Source organism: Pteropus vampyrus, unplaced genomic scaffold (genome assembly GCF_000151845.1).
Source record: "Pteropus vampyrus isolate Shadow unplaced genomic scaffold, Pvam_2.0 Scaffold156, whole genome shotgun sequence".
NCBI classification, from domain to species: Eukaryota; Metazoa; Chordata; class Mammalia; order Chiroptera; family Pteropodidae; genus Pteropus; species Pteropus vampyrus.
In genome coordinates this window covers 1,630,806-1,646,107 of record NW_011888937.1, presented here as the reverse complement: position 1 = coordinate 1,646,107, position 15,302 = coordinate 1,630,806, and the positions used below count along the sequence as shown (strand labels likewise).

The 15,302-nt window shown below is 43.3% G+C and overlaps 1 protein-coding gene across 15 annotated transcripts in view; it reads right to left on the bottom strand.

Annotated features, from left to right (window-relative positions):
* Positions 1-15,302, bottom strand: part of TRABD2A (TraB domain containing 2A) — an 86,158-nt gene that overhangs the window by 23,802 nt on the left and 47,054 nt on the right. For 7 of the 15 annotated variants that reach the window (XR_002782665.1, XR_002782661.1, XR_002782668.1 and 4 more), the window contains 4 exons: positions 14,841-15,024; positions 14,365-14,514; positions 902-1,048; positions 65-179 (listed from right to left, as the gene is read on the bottom strand). The gene's annotated coding sequence lies outside the window, so the exon portion shown is untranslated. Of the gene's footprint in view, positions 1-64; positions 180-375; positions 447-901; positions 1,049-14,364; positions 14,515-14,840; positions 15,025-15,302 lie in introns of all 15 variants that reach the window. The other 8 variants (XR_002782659.1, XR_002782662.1, XR_002782670.1 and 5 more) reach the window with 4 other exon arrangements.

Below are 15,302 nucleotides of genomic sequence, written 5' to 3'. Positions count from 1 at the left end.
CTCACATTTCCTTATGACAGGGTCCCCACATCTAAGAGACCTAGATAGCACCACGCACACCCACCAGCTCCCTTCTCTTTCTCCAGCGTACTTCTGTATGAGGACACTGGTCCTGCATGAGGGGAAAACACACTTCCTTATCTCAGAAGCTTAGCCAGCACTTGACACTTCTACATGACCTTAGTAGCAGGGGGCGGAGAAATCATGGTTTGTCTCATGGAACTTTGTTGATAAAAGCATAACAAATATCCATCCTACCTCCCTCCTGTAGAGAATTTGCAATCCTCTGAGCTCTGACCAGCTACTTCCTTCCCCTTGATGGCCCACAGGTAAAACCTGTCCTGTGTATACACTCACTGCACAGATCAGACATACCCTGCAATACTGCAGGATGGAATCCATGTCTGGAAATGCTGGTAGCCTTCCCTGCCTCTTATGTGCCACTTCTGTAAGAATACCATGGACACTTCAGTTGCATCATGCTCACACGTTCCTAGAAGCCACTAAAAACTGCAGAAAAAGTTTTGTTCCATCATTTCTCAAAGGTGTTACCTAAGTCAGCCAGGGGCTTTCAGACTCTGTCCCTTCCCCTCTGTGAGAGTGGTATCATGCTGCCTGATGTCTATGCCATGAGGCCTGCTGCTGAATCCCTTGAAGCTTTATCCTTTGACTGGGATCCTGGAATTAACTTTAATCAATGCCCCTCTCAGTTCTTAAGTTTCATAAAGAATAGCTTTGTTAGCTGCAACATCTCACTCAACATCTAACTCGGCACAATTTTATTTTTAAGGCCCCTCATGACTTTGTTCCTTTGTACACAGATGTCTAGGTGTAAGCAGGTAATGTCTTTATTCTTGTATTTAAATGCATGCTGAGCTGGGCAGAGGACAAAGGCCCTCACCTGGGAGCTGTCATGGCTGAAGATGACAGAGCTGAGGTCCCCACAGTTGTAGTGTTTGATGAGATCCTCTGTCGTGTAGGGGATCTGAAGACTGCCTGCTCGCAGGCTGTCCTGCTACAGAAGGGTCTTGTTCAAAGCAACGATGACCTGAAAGAGAGGAGAGAAAACATAGGTCCCTTTAAGTTCATTGACACAGCAATTAGTATCTGACGTCTTATTTCTTTCGTCTGTGTATGACAATTGCCTCTCTTCTGTGACACAAATTCCTGGTCAGCATCCAAAGAAAAAGAGGACATTTCTGCCCAAGTCAGCCCCCATTAGGTCACCTGAGGCAGTGCCTTAACAGGGACAGAACTCTCTCATAAAAATGACCAAGAAGTGGGAAGACCCAAAGAGCTGGCTTGTGAGGAACAGCTAACGCAGCTTGGGAGGGGGCACAGGGAGAGACTGGGGCACATAGATAGATGCACATACCAATGGGTTTCAATACACGAAGGACTGGACAAGAATATATATACAATAAACGTGAGTCTTTTTTAACCATCAGTGCAGCATTTTCCAGCTAATGGATTCATTGGGTCCATGGGAAGTTAATAAAGGTTATTGTGGGGAAAAAAAGGGGGATATGAGGGCTAACAAAATTAAACAAGTTTTATCTGTACAGAACTTCTTAGAGTCTTTGATCCATTAATGTGCGATGTGTTCCTCCCCAAGGCGGGAGAGAGTACGCTGGGTCTCTCAAACTTATTTGAGGAAAACGTCACAAGAGAAGAATTTGCTGGAACATCTTTTGGGAAAATCTAGATTCAAGGAGTTTTACAAAGCAGTGAATTCTTCATGGTTCTGGAGAGTTTGGTCAGAGGAGAAGTAGGGATTCCGGCACCAGGTGAGACCTGAGGCTGGCTACCCTCTACAAGCCCCTAACAACACTACTGAAGATGCTGTGTCATTTTCTCTCTCCCCGCAGGTATGCTACACACCACCTGTGACAGCTGCGCTTCCACAAACTCCCCCAGGAAATCAGTGTACAGGATACAGCCTCTGTTGAAATAGCCCCTCCCACTTTGCTCATATGCAGACAGGCAGTGAGTCTGAGTGCTCTGACCATGAAGTCTTCAGCAGGAAGTTTTCAATTCTCCAGAGACCATACAGGTCTCAAGTCACCAAATGACTCTATGCAGCCCAATCCCCTTTCTTTCTCCTTTCACACTTTCTCTTCGTTTTGAGTGAAGAGACCAGAGGTTTGATTTGCTTCCCACAGGACACTGCGGCATGGACCTGCCTGCTGCGCATCCTCCTTTCACACCTCTGCCTCCCTAGGTTCCTATCCCTATCATGAGGCCTTAACCAAAAGGGAGGTGGCAGGTCTCTCTTTGTAAAATACCCTCCTCTTCTCTCCTCTCTTCGATTGACAGGTCCCACTTCTCCCTGACAGAGGCACTTCCAGCCTCTTCTGGAGGTCAGCTCACCAAATATCTGCAGACCAGCCTCTCCTGTCTGGGGACAGGAACTTCTGGGCCATATTCCCATCCTCCTCACCCCTCTGCTAGTGACATGAGTTAACAGAGAGGCAAATACACCCAGGCACATGGCCACAAATTATGGTCTAAGTGAGGAAACTCAGAGAGTTGAGCACCACAGAAATGAGCACCTCGATTCAAAAACTATACCAACAGCACCTCAGAAATGAGCACCTCGATTCAAAAACTATACCATCAGCACCTCTCCACCCCCACTGAGAATTGCTAAATAACTTTAGATTCACTGGAGGAAAAAACCTTTGGAAGGGAGAGGGACCTTATGAAGCACCTCCCAGGTATGCCAGGCCCCAGGCACATTCTGTCTCAATCAAACTCCTCTAAACCACATCTGATTGACTCACAATACCTGCTGATGGATTTTGCTATTCTAAAGGCATTCAGAAGGAGCCCAAGTTACCTGTTACTAAAAGACTTGCAAGAGTTCCCGTTGATTCCGAAATGTTTTTCTTAAGGTATTCTTGATATTAGAAAAGACTGAGCCATTTATTTTAATGGACATACCAGTCTGCAAATGGGGAACACTGTATGGCCACATCACAGATTAAATAAGAACTTTGTTTATTCAGACCTTTCTCAATATATTTCATATTCAAATGTCATTCACCTTAAAGACATTTCACCTGTTCATGAGAGGCTTACAAAGCCTTGCTAGGATGTTTGTCTTTGCTTTTTATGTTTACTTTTGATGATTAAGCTTTTTAAAAAAAGTTTGCATACCAAAACTAAGCCAAAACATTAACGAATTTTGATTGCTTACTGAGTACCAGGCCCCTGCTAAGTGTTTTGCTTATGTTCTCATTTAATCCTCCCAATATCCTAAGGTAGTAAATATTGTTAAATCTATTTTAAAGATGAAAAAACTGAAGCAAATAGTAGTTCGATATCGTTTAAGGTCACATAGCTTAGTAAACCAAGATAGAGATTTGAACCCAAACAGTCAATACCGGAGTCTAAGATCTTCACCACTTTGCCATACATGAGGTATGTTATTACCAAGTAGCAGTAACTGGCTTTTGCCACGTGGTCTAATTTAAATTATTAGACTTAAGTTAAAGAATTAGGAATCTGAAATTAGGGAGAAAAAAGGAGGGAGGATGGAAAAATGGGGGGGCGGGGGAGCAGAGGAAAAGAGAGAGAGAGAGAGAAGGGAAAAGGAAGACAGAAAGGGAGTGAGAATGAAAAGTGTGCTAAAGCTTTTTTAAACTAAGATTAAGAGTAACACACACATTATATAGATAATCCAGGAAACAGAAAAGTATAGAAAGAAGTGGTAAACTGCCATAATTTCAACATGCAGTTTTAACTGCATTTAACAACTTATAAGTATATTATGAGTATTATTTCCCTTCAGTTTAGTCTATACATTTTATACAGTTGATTATATTATACATAAAATTTAGCATCCTGCACTTCTTTTTTGACAGTGTAGGCATTTCCTCACATGACTAAAGCCTTGCTTAGCTTCAAATATTATGTGATGTGCCATAATTTAGCTAAACTTTCTATTTCAAATATTAGGATCTTTATTTAAAAAAAAAAAAAAAGATCATGAATAACACACCATCAGGAGCATCTGCAAGCAGAAAGTTTTTCTGTCTTCAAATTATTTCTTCAGTATAGATTCCTGAGACCAGGGCTATCGAATCAACAGGTATGAATCATTCAAAAGTTTTTAGAAACACTTATTTATTTTTGCTTTTTTAATAAGACAATTTTTATTCTCCATTAGAACTTAAATACAGAAAGAATTTAGTAACACAGACAATCTCCTAAAGCCAATTATATAAAGAGGCCCCATGGATGCAGCCCCAGCAGTAGGCCCAGGACACAGTACTGCTGTGACTGCACGCTCCCTATCCCTTCTACTTGGAAGGCTCTTCCTACCCTTCTCTACATGGCAAACATACACCTCTCTTTTGAAATCACACTGGAGAGTCTCCTCCTTGATGAAGCCTCCATCACTAACTCCCAGGCACAGTGAGTCCCATCTCCTGTGGCTAAGGGCATCTTGTGACTAACACACCACTAATGGCATTACCCGGTTTTGTCACCTCAAGAGCATCAACTGTGTCCAACTCACCTCTGTATCTTTACCATCTGGTACACAGGACTGGTGTACTGTAAACGTTCAATAAGTTTTGACTTAATTAATAAATTTTAGAAATGATTCCAAAGACCTAAAGTCTGAGGCAAGATAAATACTCATAAAAGAAGCCTGATAAAATCTCACTTGCCAAAACAAATAAGGAAGCATTTCCAGTAAAGCCAGACACAACAAATTTATCAGGAAAGTAAAATTGGGGTGGGGGGGTGGTGCTGTGCCTGAGCCTTGGAAATTTACAGAATCTCCTAACAGGGGAGTGAACTCTTACCCTAGAGACTCACATTTTATTTGCGCTCACCTCTCAACCACTTTGGAGGTCTGCATTAGGGCTTGTTCCTTGAGTATTCGTCCAGACCAAGCCTCCATTCTCTCAAGTTCTCATATTCTCTCCTTGTATCAGTCAAGATTGATTAGCTATGTCACAAATCAAACCTGAAATCTCAGTGGCTCGGCAAATGTGTACAGCTTGCTCACACAAAGTCTGAGTGGGTCAGTGGCTCTTTCATCCATCTAGTCCATTAGGAATCCAATTTTGTTTCCCTGCGAAACTGGCATCCCAACATATAGTTTCCAGGGATGCCATAGCAAGGGAAAGGAGTGAACATATACCAGCTCTTAAATGCCTCAGCCTGGAATGCCCACATTTTATTGGCTAGAAGTAGTCACATGGCCTTGCCTAAATCCTTGAGGGGGCTGGGAAATGTGGTCTTTCCATTTGCCTAGGAAGGAGTAAAGAATTTAAAAGATGTGAGCACTAATAGTTTGATTACAACTCTCTAACCTTAAGGTAACTCCCATCCCTTAAAATAAACCCAAGAAAAATGAAAGACCCTTTATTTCTTCCTCATCACCATAGCAACAAAAGGTTAACTAGTATAAATGTGTCATTTCTTATACTTGTCCTATGAAATTATAAACCTAAAAGCTTTGGTGAATACCTCACAGACCATCTGAAATTTACTGCCTAATTGTGGGCAGACCCAGTCTTCTCTCTGCCTTGGGAGTTTTGCCTTTGCTGTTCCCTTCACTTGGCACACATGGCCCATACAGCTTCTGCCCACAGACATTTGACCATCATTAGCACTCAGAGCAGCTCTCTTTAGATATCAGACACTTCCCTATTTAGAATTACACATTCTCCTTGGGAGAAGATGGACTTCCGGGTGGTGACCTGACCAAAGATGCTCATCAATGACAGACTGTTGGCCTGTGGTCTTCTATCACCAGGAGGCAGCAGTGGTCAAGAGTGGGGGACATAATGGGAAGGAAAGCAAGAAGGGGAGCAAAATGCCAATTGTGATCCTGGGTTACCCAAGAATTCTAGAAACTTGAGTGGTTAACCAAGCAAGGATCATCAAAAATGAGCTAGATGATGAAAGGTATCATGAGAGTTCATTCTGTGTCAACTAATAAAAGATAGAATCAAAGCAAGTACAGTGCTAAATGTTCCTGAAGTTTATTCATTTATTCCTTCTTCCTTCCATTCATTAATTCAGCCAATAAATAGTTATTGGATGCCTGCTAATCTAAGCACTAAAGGTGCAATAACCCTTGCCCTTGTGGGGTTTTTTACTAACACAGAAATTTGCTTTTTAAATCTCTAACACAATCCCCATCTTCCCTTCCAGAGCTGCTGCAACTGCTCTAACTGGGGGGGGCGGGGGGGGCGGGGGGCTTTAATGTGGTGCTTATTTATATCCTAGCTAAGGCTGTAAGGCCTTAAGCATCCTGCAGATTAAAAGCCAGCACAAGATAAGACACTGACCACTCTGCCTCAAGTGCCCACTTAAGAAATGACAAGGAAGGGGCTGGGGTTTTTTGGCTAGAAAGATCCTGGCCCGCTGTGCTCACTGGCAAGCCCCAAGCACCAAACACAGTGCTCAGTATCTATCCAATGCAATACATTCAATGAAAGCCAGAGGAAGGTTCAGAGAAGTGCCTCAAGGGAAAAGCTGGCATGGGGTCATCTGCAGAGGCAGCTGCCCCAAACTCCTCCTTTAGTGGTTTAGGGATCAGGGAAAGCCTCTGGTGCACTGTGTATGTTTAAGGAGGGAAAGCTCTCACTGAAATAAATAAAACTACTTGGAAAGAGCACATACGGGTTCCTGAAGAAGAAGTCCCTGAGGGACAAAGGGCCTTCCAGGGTTTCCTTGGAGCCATAATACTCCCAATGACTCGGCCTTTGTTAGCATGCCACCTACCGCACAACCAAGGAGGTAGGTCACTGCCATCTACCTCTTTCTCTTCCAGACAGCAGCCCTTTATTACCTATGCTGCCCAGGGGCAGGGCCCTGCAGACACTGCTGGAGGTAACTTTTGGGAGCAAACAAGGGGCGGCCATCCATGTCTATCCTGCCAGCTGGAGGAGGTAACCATCCCCTGGTGCTCTGCAGCCCTGGAGCAGGGGACAGGAAGCATATGAAGCCTCCACAAAAACAACACACAGCCCCAAACTCACACCAACTAAAACCACTGAGGTCCAGACCCAACATCCTCAGAACATACTGTGACATCTCTTAAGGTCTCATACTCTGACAAGAATAATGACTGTGAGTCGTTCTTATGTAATTTACTTTCCTTACTGTATGTGGTAAATGTGCGGTTTTAGGATGTGACTCACAGATTAGCAAGTTCCTCAGAAACAATTCTGTTCGATTAAGTTGATCTCAGAGTTCTCTTCCAGGCAGTTCATCCTGATGGCATGTTGTCACTGATCTGGCCTCCTAGCATTGCAAGATCAGTAATAGGTGATCACACCTGGGGCACAAGTACTATTCTTGGACAGCCAAAAGGCCCAGGTGTAGCAGACAGCATGTCCAATCAGAGCTGGGGGCAGGCAGCCCGAAAGGGGAACCAGGGCAAAGGAGGAGGCACGGGGCCCTGGCTGAGTGCCCACGACCGTGCTCACTGCTCACTCACATCCTCCCAGTTCCAACCATCAACTGCCTCCTCATCTCCATTCCATTCCTTTCTTTGGAATTTCTGCTAACATTTTCTCACACGTTGTATAACAAAGTATCACAAACTAGATGGCTTAAACGACAGAAATGTATTGTGTCACAGTTCTGGAGGTTCCGAGTCTGAAATGAAGGTGTCAGCAGGGTCATGCTCCCTCTGAAGGCATTAAGGAAGGATCTGCTCCAGGACCCTCTCTGTGTTGCATAACTCCAACCTTCACATGGCATTCTTCCTGTGTGTGTCCAAATTTCCCCTTTTTATTAGGACACAGTCATATGGGATTAGTGCCCACTTTAATGACCTCATCTTAACTTGATCATCTGCAAAGACCGTATTTCCAGATAAGGTCATATTCGCAGGTCCATTAGGACTTCAACATAAAAACTTGGGGACACAAGTCAAGCCATAAAACATGTCAATTTCAGCTCTACTGTTTTTTAATAGTTAATATGATATAGTAAAAATTTTAAATAGATAGATCTCCTTCCCATTCCTGTTTCATAATCATCATCTCTAAAACAATCATAACTGCCAATGTTTTTATCTCTTTCAGTGGACAGTCTCTACATGTAAAATCAGATAGATAAACAAAGGATGGATGGATGGAGGATGGACGGATAGATGATTGATAGATAGATAGATAGATAGATAGATAGATAGATAGATAGATAGATAGATAGATCGATCCTCCCCTTTTTTGGTTTTGCTCTTTTGGCCTTTAAGCAGTCAAATAAAAGCCTTTCCATGAGCAAATACTGAAGGTATATATTATAATCTAAGGTAAAACGATCAGGAAACAAAAGCCAAGTTTTGACAAATGGTGATATCTTTTGCTGTTTTTGAAGTACATGCAGCCCGAGACCTCCTTATCCACAAGGTAACATCAGTGATGAAGGCAAATCATGGAAAACAGAAAGGGAAATTTTTGATTGAAAAATGGGGCAAAATTAAGGTTTCCTACAATCTTTCCAGTGAAAAGGCTGGATAGGTACACAAGCCCCTTGTAGAAATCCCAGAGGAGTCCTTACTCCCCTCCCAATCCACAGCTATCCTGGGACCTCTGCTCTGAGCTCAGGCTGATGTAGGAGAAATCCAGGCAGAATTCTACAACTGAAGGTTTCAGATAATCCTACAAGAATTCAGGTTCATTTCTCCAAGATCTCAGTTCAATCTCCTCTTCCGGACATGGCTTGGTTTTCTTAGAAACCTTCTAAGCCAGTGTTTCCCAAACCACAGATCACAACTCATTATCCACCACCTTGTTTGTAGACAGAAATCTTGGAATGCTCTACCCACTGCTCTATAGTTCGCTTATTTCCTTTAATCTTGGGTATCAGTCCACACAGTGCATGCAGGGCTGCTCCATGCTTTATAAACCATGACAAGCAGAGCACCAGATCCCTTTGATAAGCATCTTCTGTAATTACAGCTATGCTACTGTGAATCACCTCCTACATTCACCCAAAGGCAGGGCTGGCAATCATTGATAGAATTAAGTCAGAGTTAGAGCTCCAAGAACCTGAAGAAATGAATACCTAACACAACTAACTCTTTCAAATATGAAATGTCTCCAGAGAGCCGCTGGTATGTGTTGCTTTGCAGTCAGTTCTGACCCTGAAAGACAATTCTCAGCACCACAATTTTCAGAGTCTGACTCATATCCTCAGCAGGAAGGACGTGAGCTGTCAGATGGGGCCAGCATACTTCCAAAAAGTATTGTTTCTATAGTTTTTTCATGCAAACATAAACCCTCCTGTGGACCAACCTAGAAACCAGCATCAAAATCATTATTTCAAAAGAAATAAAACTACTTGGAAAGAGCACATACGGGTTCCTGAAGAAGAAGTCCCTGAGAGACAAAGGGCCTTCCAGGGTTTCCTTGGAGCCATAATACTCCCAATGACTCGGCCTTTGTTAGCATGCCACCTACCGCACAACCAAGGAGGTAGGTCACTGCCATCTACCTCTTTCTCTTCCAGACAGCAGCCCTTTATTACCTATGCTGCCCAGGGGCAGGGCCCTGCAGACACTGCTGGAGGTAACTTTTGGGAGCAAACAAGGGGCGGCCATCCATGTCTATCCTGCCAGCTGGAGGAGGTAACCATCCCCTGGTGCTCTGCAGCCCTGGAGCAGGGGACAGGAAGCATATGAAGCCTCCACAAAAACAACACACAGCCCCAAACTCACACCAACTAAAACCACTGAGGTCCAGACCCAACATCCTCAGAACATACTGTGACATCTCTTAAGGTCTCATACTCTGACAAGAATAATGACTGTGAGTCGTTCTTATGTAATTTACTTTCCTTACTGTATGTGGTAAATGTGCGGTTTTAGGATGTGACTCACAGATTAGCAAGTTCCTCAGAAACAATTCTGTTCGATTAAGTTGATCTCAGAGTTCTCTTCCAGGCAGTTCATCCTGATGGCATGTTGTCACTGATCTGGCCTCCTAGCATTGCAAGATCAGTAATAGGTGATCACACCTGGGGCACAAGTACTATTCTTGGACAGCCAAAAGGCCCAGGTGTAGCAGACAGCATGTCCAATCAGAGCTGGGGGCAGGCAGCCCGAAAGGGGAACCAGGGCAAAGGAGGAGGCACGGGGCCCTGGCTGAGTGCCCACGACCGTGCTCACTGCTCACTCACATCCTCCCAGTTCCAACCATCAACTGCCTCCTCATCTCCATTCCATTCCTTTCTTTGGAATTTCTGCTAACATTTTCTCACACGTTGTATAACAAAGTATCACAAACTAGATGGCTTAAACGACAGAAATGTATTGTGTCACAGTTCTGGAGGTTCCGAGTCTGAAATGAAGGTGTCAGCAGGGTCATGCTCCCTCTGAAGGCATTAAGGAAGGATCTGCTCCAGGACCCTCTCTGTGTTGCATAACTCCAACCTTCACATGGCATTCTTCCTGTGTGTGTCCAAATTTCCCCTTTTTATTAGGACACAGTCATATGGGATTAGTGCCCACTTTAATGACCTCATCTTAACTTGATCATCTGCAAAGACCGTATTTCCAGATAAGGTCATATTCGCAGGTCCATTAGGACTTCAACATAAAAACTTGGGGACACAAGTCAAGCCATAAAACATGTCAATTTCAGCTCTACTGTTTTTTAATAGTTAATATGATATAGTAAAAATTTTAAATAGATAGATCTCCTTCCCATTCCTGTTTCATAATCATCATCTCTAAAACAATCATAACTGCCAATGTTTTTATCTCTTTCAGTGGACAGTCTCTACATGTAAAATCAGATAGATAAACAAAGGATGGATGGATGGAGGATGGACGGATAGATGATTGATAGATAGATAGATAGATAGATAGATAGATAGATAGATAGATAGATAGATAGATCGATCCTCCCCTTTTTTGGTTTTGCTCTTTTGGCCTTTAAGCAGTCAAATAAAAGCCTTTCCATGAGCAAATACTGAAGGTATATATTATAATCTAAGGTAAAACGATCAGGAAACAAAAGCCAAGTTTTGACAAATGGTGATATCTTTTGCTGTTTTTGAAGTACATGCAGCCCGAGACCTCCTTATCCACAAGGTAACATCAGTGATGAAGGCAAATCATGGAAAACAGAAAGGGAAATTTTTGATTGAAAAATGGGGCAAAATTAAGGTTTCCTACAATCTTTCCAGTGAAAAGGCTGGATAGGTACACAAGCCCCTTGTAGACATCCCAGAGGAGTCCTTACTCCCCTCCCAATCCACAGCTATCCTGGGACCTCTGCTCTGAGCTCAGGCTGATGTAGGAGAAATCCAGGCAGAATTCTACAACTGAAGGTTTCAGATAATCCTACAAGAATTCAGGTTCATTTCTCCAAGATCTCAGTTCAATCTCCTCTTCCGGACATGGCTTGGTTTTCTTAGAAACCTTCTAAGCCAGTGTTTCCCAAACCACAAATCACAACTCATTATCCACCACCTTGTTTGTAGACAGAAATCTTGGAATGCTCTACCCGCTGCTCTATAGTTCGCTTATTTCCTTTAATCTTGGGTATCAGTCCACACAGTGCATGCAGGGCTGCTCCATGCTTTATAAACCATGACAAGCAGAGCACCAGATCCCTTTGATAAGCATCTTCTGTGATTACAGCTATGCTACTGTGAATCACCTCCTACATTCACCCAAAGGCAGGGCTGGCAATCATTGATAGAATTAAGTCAGAGTTAGAGCTCCAAGAACCTGAAGAAATGAATACCTAACACAACTAACTCTTTCAAATATGAAATGTCTCCAGAGAGCCGCTGGTATGTGTTGCTCTGCAGTCAGTTCTGACCCTGAAAGACAATTCTCAGCACCACAATTTTCAGAGTCTGACTCATATCCTCAGCAGGAAGGACGTGAGCTGTCAGATGGGGCCAGCATACTTCCAAAAAGTATTGTTTCTATAGTTTTTTCATGCAAACATAAACCCTCCTGTGGACCAACCTAGAAACCAGCATCAAAATCATTATTTCAAAAGAAATCCACATTCTAAGTTCCCAAATCCAGCTTTTTCATTATTTCAAAAGAAATCCACATTCTAAGTACCAAGAAGCTCCAAGAATTATTCCTTCCATGTGGTTTCTATATTGCCAAGCTTGTAGCAACAAATTCTCTTAAAGAAAAATTGCCAGGTAGCAGGTGCCTGTTACTCACTGTCAATCTTTTAACAGTACCTAAGGGCAAAGCAAGATGTATTAGGGAAAAGAAGACAAAAGGTGGAGGTGATGAAATATTAGAACTCCAAGCAACTTGGAAGGGGAGAGCAAAGTTGTTAGCATGATTTTATTTACAATTATTATAATTATAATTATAATTTTATAATAGCAGCTGTTGCCCCTTCCCCACCCATACCCTGCACAGAGCCAGCATGTCTTCTGAAAGGTGGAGCTGCTTTTGTGGAGGAAGATAGGTTCCCTATCCTGAGGAGTGGCTGTTGGGAGGGGACAGGGCAAAATGGTATGTGATCACAACAGGTCACAGAAGGCAGTGAGGATAAACATGAACATTCATTGGGAGCTTAGGCCAAGATGGAAGCCATTGAGACAGACGAGCCATCACAGTCACTCCCTTGTCCTAGAGCTATTGTTTGGCCCACAGCCCATGGCCCCATCAAAAAACAGGTGGTGCAAAGAGCAGTGAATCTATATGACAGCATTACATAGCCCACAGCAGCTATACAATGGACATGCTCAATACCTAATGGGGGACCTGCAGCAACAAGGTACAAGGAAAGACACTATATTTTCAAGGACACACCAATGTTTGAGAGCAACATTACCCTGATCAGCAAGAGACAAGTGACCAATGTGCACAACCACATTCAAATGGGAATCATGGTCATCATGCCCACGAATTCATCCTCCACAATCTAATGCCAGGCCACTGGCCTGACCAGCCTCAGATTGTGACGAGCATGCTACACATAGTCAGGCCACCAAGAAGAGGCCACAGGCCTCTGTGGGGGAAGAAACTTTCCTCTACCCTTCTTAGTTCCTTTAGCTGGTCTAATAATCAAATAGACATGAGGCAGATTAATGAGAGAAAATGACCAAATTTAATTATATACATACGTATGGGAACCCCACATATGTGCCAGGGTCAGAGACAAAAAGGTAAAATGAGGTATATAAGCCATCCTGAGCTAAGGATGCAGTAAGGTGCCTGAAGTTTCAGAGGGGAGAAAAGTCATTCACCGTATAAGAGCAAATGTTCATTAATCAGAAGTTTTTCCTGCTCTACAAATAGGACATGAAAAGTTATTTCTGTTAAGAACTCTTATTATGGGCAAGGCCCTTAATTTAAATTCTTTAAGGGAAAAGTAAGCATTTCTCATGAGCCTGTAGGGTGTCAATTACCTTCAGCTCAAAATAATTTACATGCCAAAGTGGCACATCCTGAGGAGGCCTGTTCTGAACCCCTTCACCTCCAAGACCTTAGAGTTAACCAGGCTGTTTCTCTTGAAACTTACAAAGATCTCTGTCCTCAACCATGTGAAATAGCAGCTATGCTTGAAGCTTGCCACCAATTATTCCTGCTATCATCAGCATGGCCCGTTAGATGCGTAAGACAACCTCTTACTATTGGGAAAAACTAATATATCTCTTTAGGCCACCAATGGAGGGTCTTGGCATCCCAGCTGGGGATAAAGTGGACATGCCTGTGTCTATGGCAGAGGACTAGCAGAACACAGTGAAAATCTCTGCAAATACATAAGCAGATGGGCTCAAATGTGCTTCGTGACAAGTCCCACAAGACCTATATTGTTCTCTGAGGCGCACTTGGAAGATGTAGTGCATTTAGAAGAGCTCAGGGCCCAACAGGTCACCGCTGGGGAACTTGCCACCTTGAAGAGGTTCCCAGTGCTTCTCTGGAATACAACAAGCTCTTTGTTTTAAACAGTTGCTATCCCAAGTCAGGCACTCGGGTCTATTGTGGGACATTTTCAACTATTAAAAATTCTTTCCTTCTTTTTGAGCTCTCTGTCTCCCATAATTTTCTTGTACTCATTTTTGTAAATAACAATACAATGTGTGTCTCCACCCAGGCACAATTTGTTAGCAGGCATCAAAGTGGAAAATGTGTGTGTCCCACTTCTAGGAATCTCTCCTATGGAAACACTAGCAAAAGTGTGTACTTTATAAGTATATGTGGAACCAAAATCGTGCTCTCCCTGGCACTGGGACTTTTTGATCAAAATTAGAATGACAATATAGAGGGGATTCCTGAATTAAACAGGCGATTGAACATGATGATATCAAATGTCTTTCCACTTAGAAGCCCTTGATTTGTTCTGCCTTGAGAAGTGAGGTAAGCAGGCCCTCTGGTCTCACTTTCTGTCCTCTCTGACTCACTTGTTTCTCTTCTCCTTGGCACAGGCCATGGGGTTCCACAGAGAAGGGGATCAGGATCAGGTGTCCATTAGAAGCCTCTGCATGGTCCCTGAGGTATCCGAGTCAATTCCTCTGGTTATTCTGGGGGAGGGAATACAATGCCTCTGCCACCTAAAAAAAAAAAAAAAACTGTTCCTAGAAGGTCCAAATATCCATCTCAAACACATTCTCTTCTGTAGTCATGAGACCTGTAGGGACTGATAAAAGGGTAACAACAGGAGTAGCCACAGGGACTGCATAAGTGCTCTGAGTGTGACAGCAACCAAGTCTATGGGCCCAGGACAGACAAACATAACAATGACAGGATCAGCCACCATGGGTCCAGGAAGGAGGATAGCCAGCATGACCATGGAAGGGAGTGCTGCCAACATGTCCTCACAGAATGTGAACAGGATGGAAGAAAGGGCTGCAAGCTTGTCCTAGGAGGGTGTTCCCACCTTGTTCCCAAGAGCCAGTCTTCACAGAGGGCAGCAGGAGTTTGGTGACTGCTAAGATGATCAGTAAGCCCAGTGTAGAAACAGCTAAAGATCTGGTGTGGGTCTCCTCCTCTCAACCACACAGAGCGAAGTCTCCAAGATTGAATGAGGTGGAACCCAGGGCCTCCTAGGACAATGCTGAAACCTGGAAAGAAAGAAGGAAAAAGGAGAACAAAGCTTCCAGTAGGAGGAGTTCCTCACCACAGAACAGATAAAAGTCACCACAGGACAAGGAAGAAAAGTCAATCCAAAAATCCCCTCCTCAACCAGCCACAGAACCACTAGAAAAGGCAAAAATAGGGTGTTATGGGTTGGATTTTGTCCTAATTCCCAGTACCTACGAATGTGACCTTATTTGGAAATTGGGACTTTGCAAATAAAATAAAGTTAAGATAAGGTCATTAGGGTGGGCCCTAAACCACT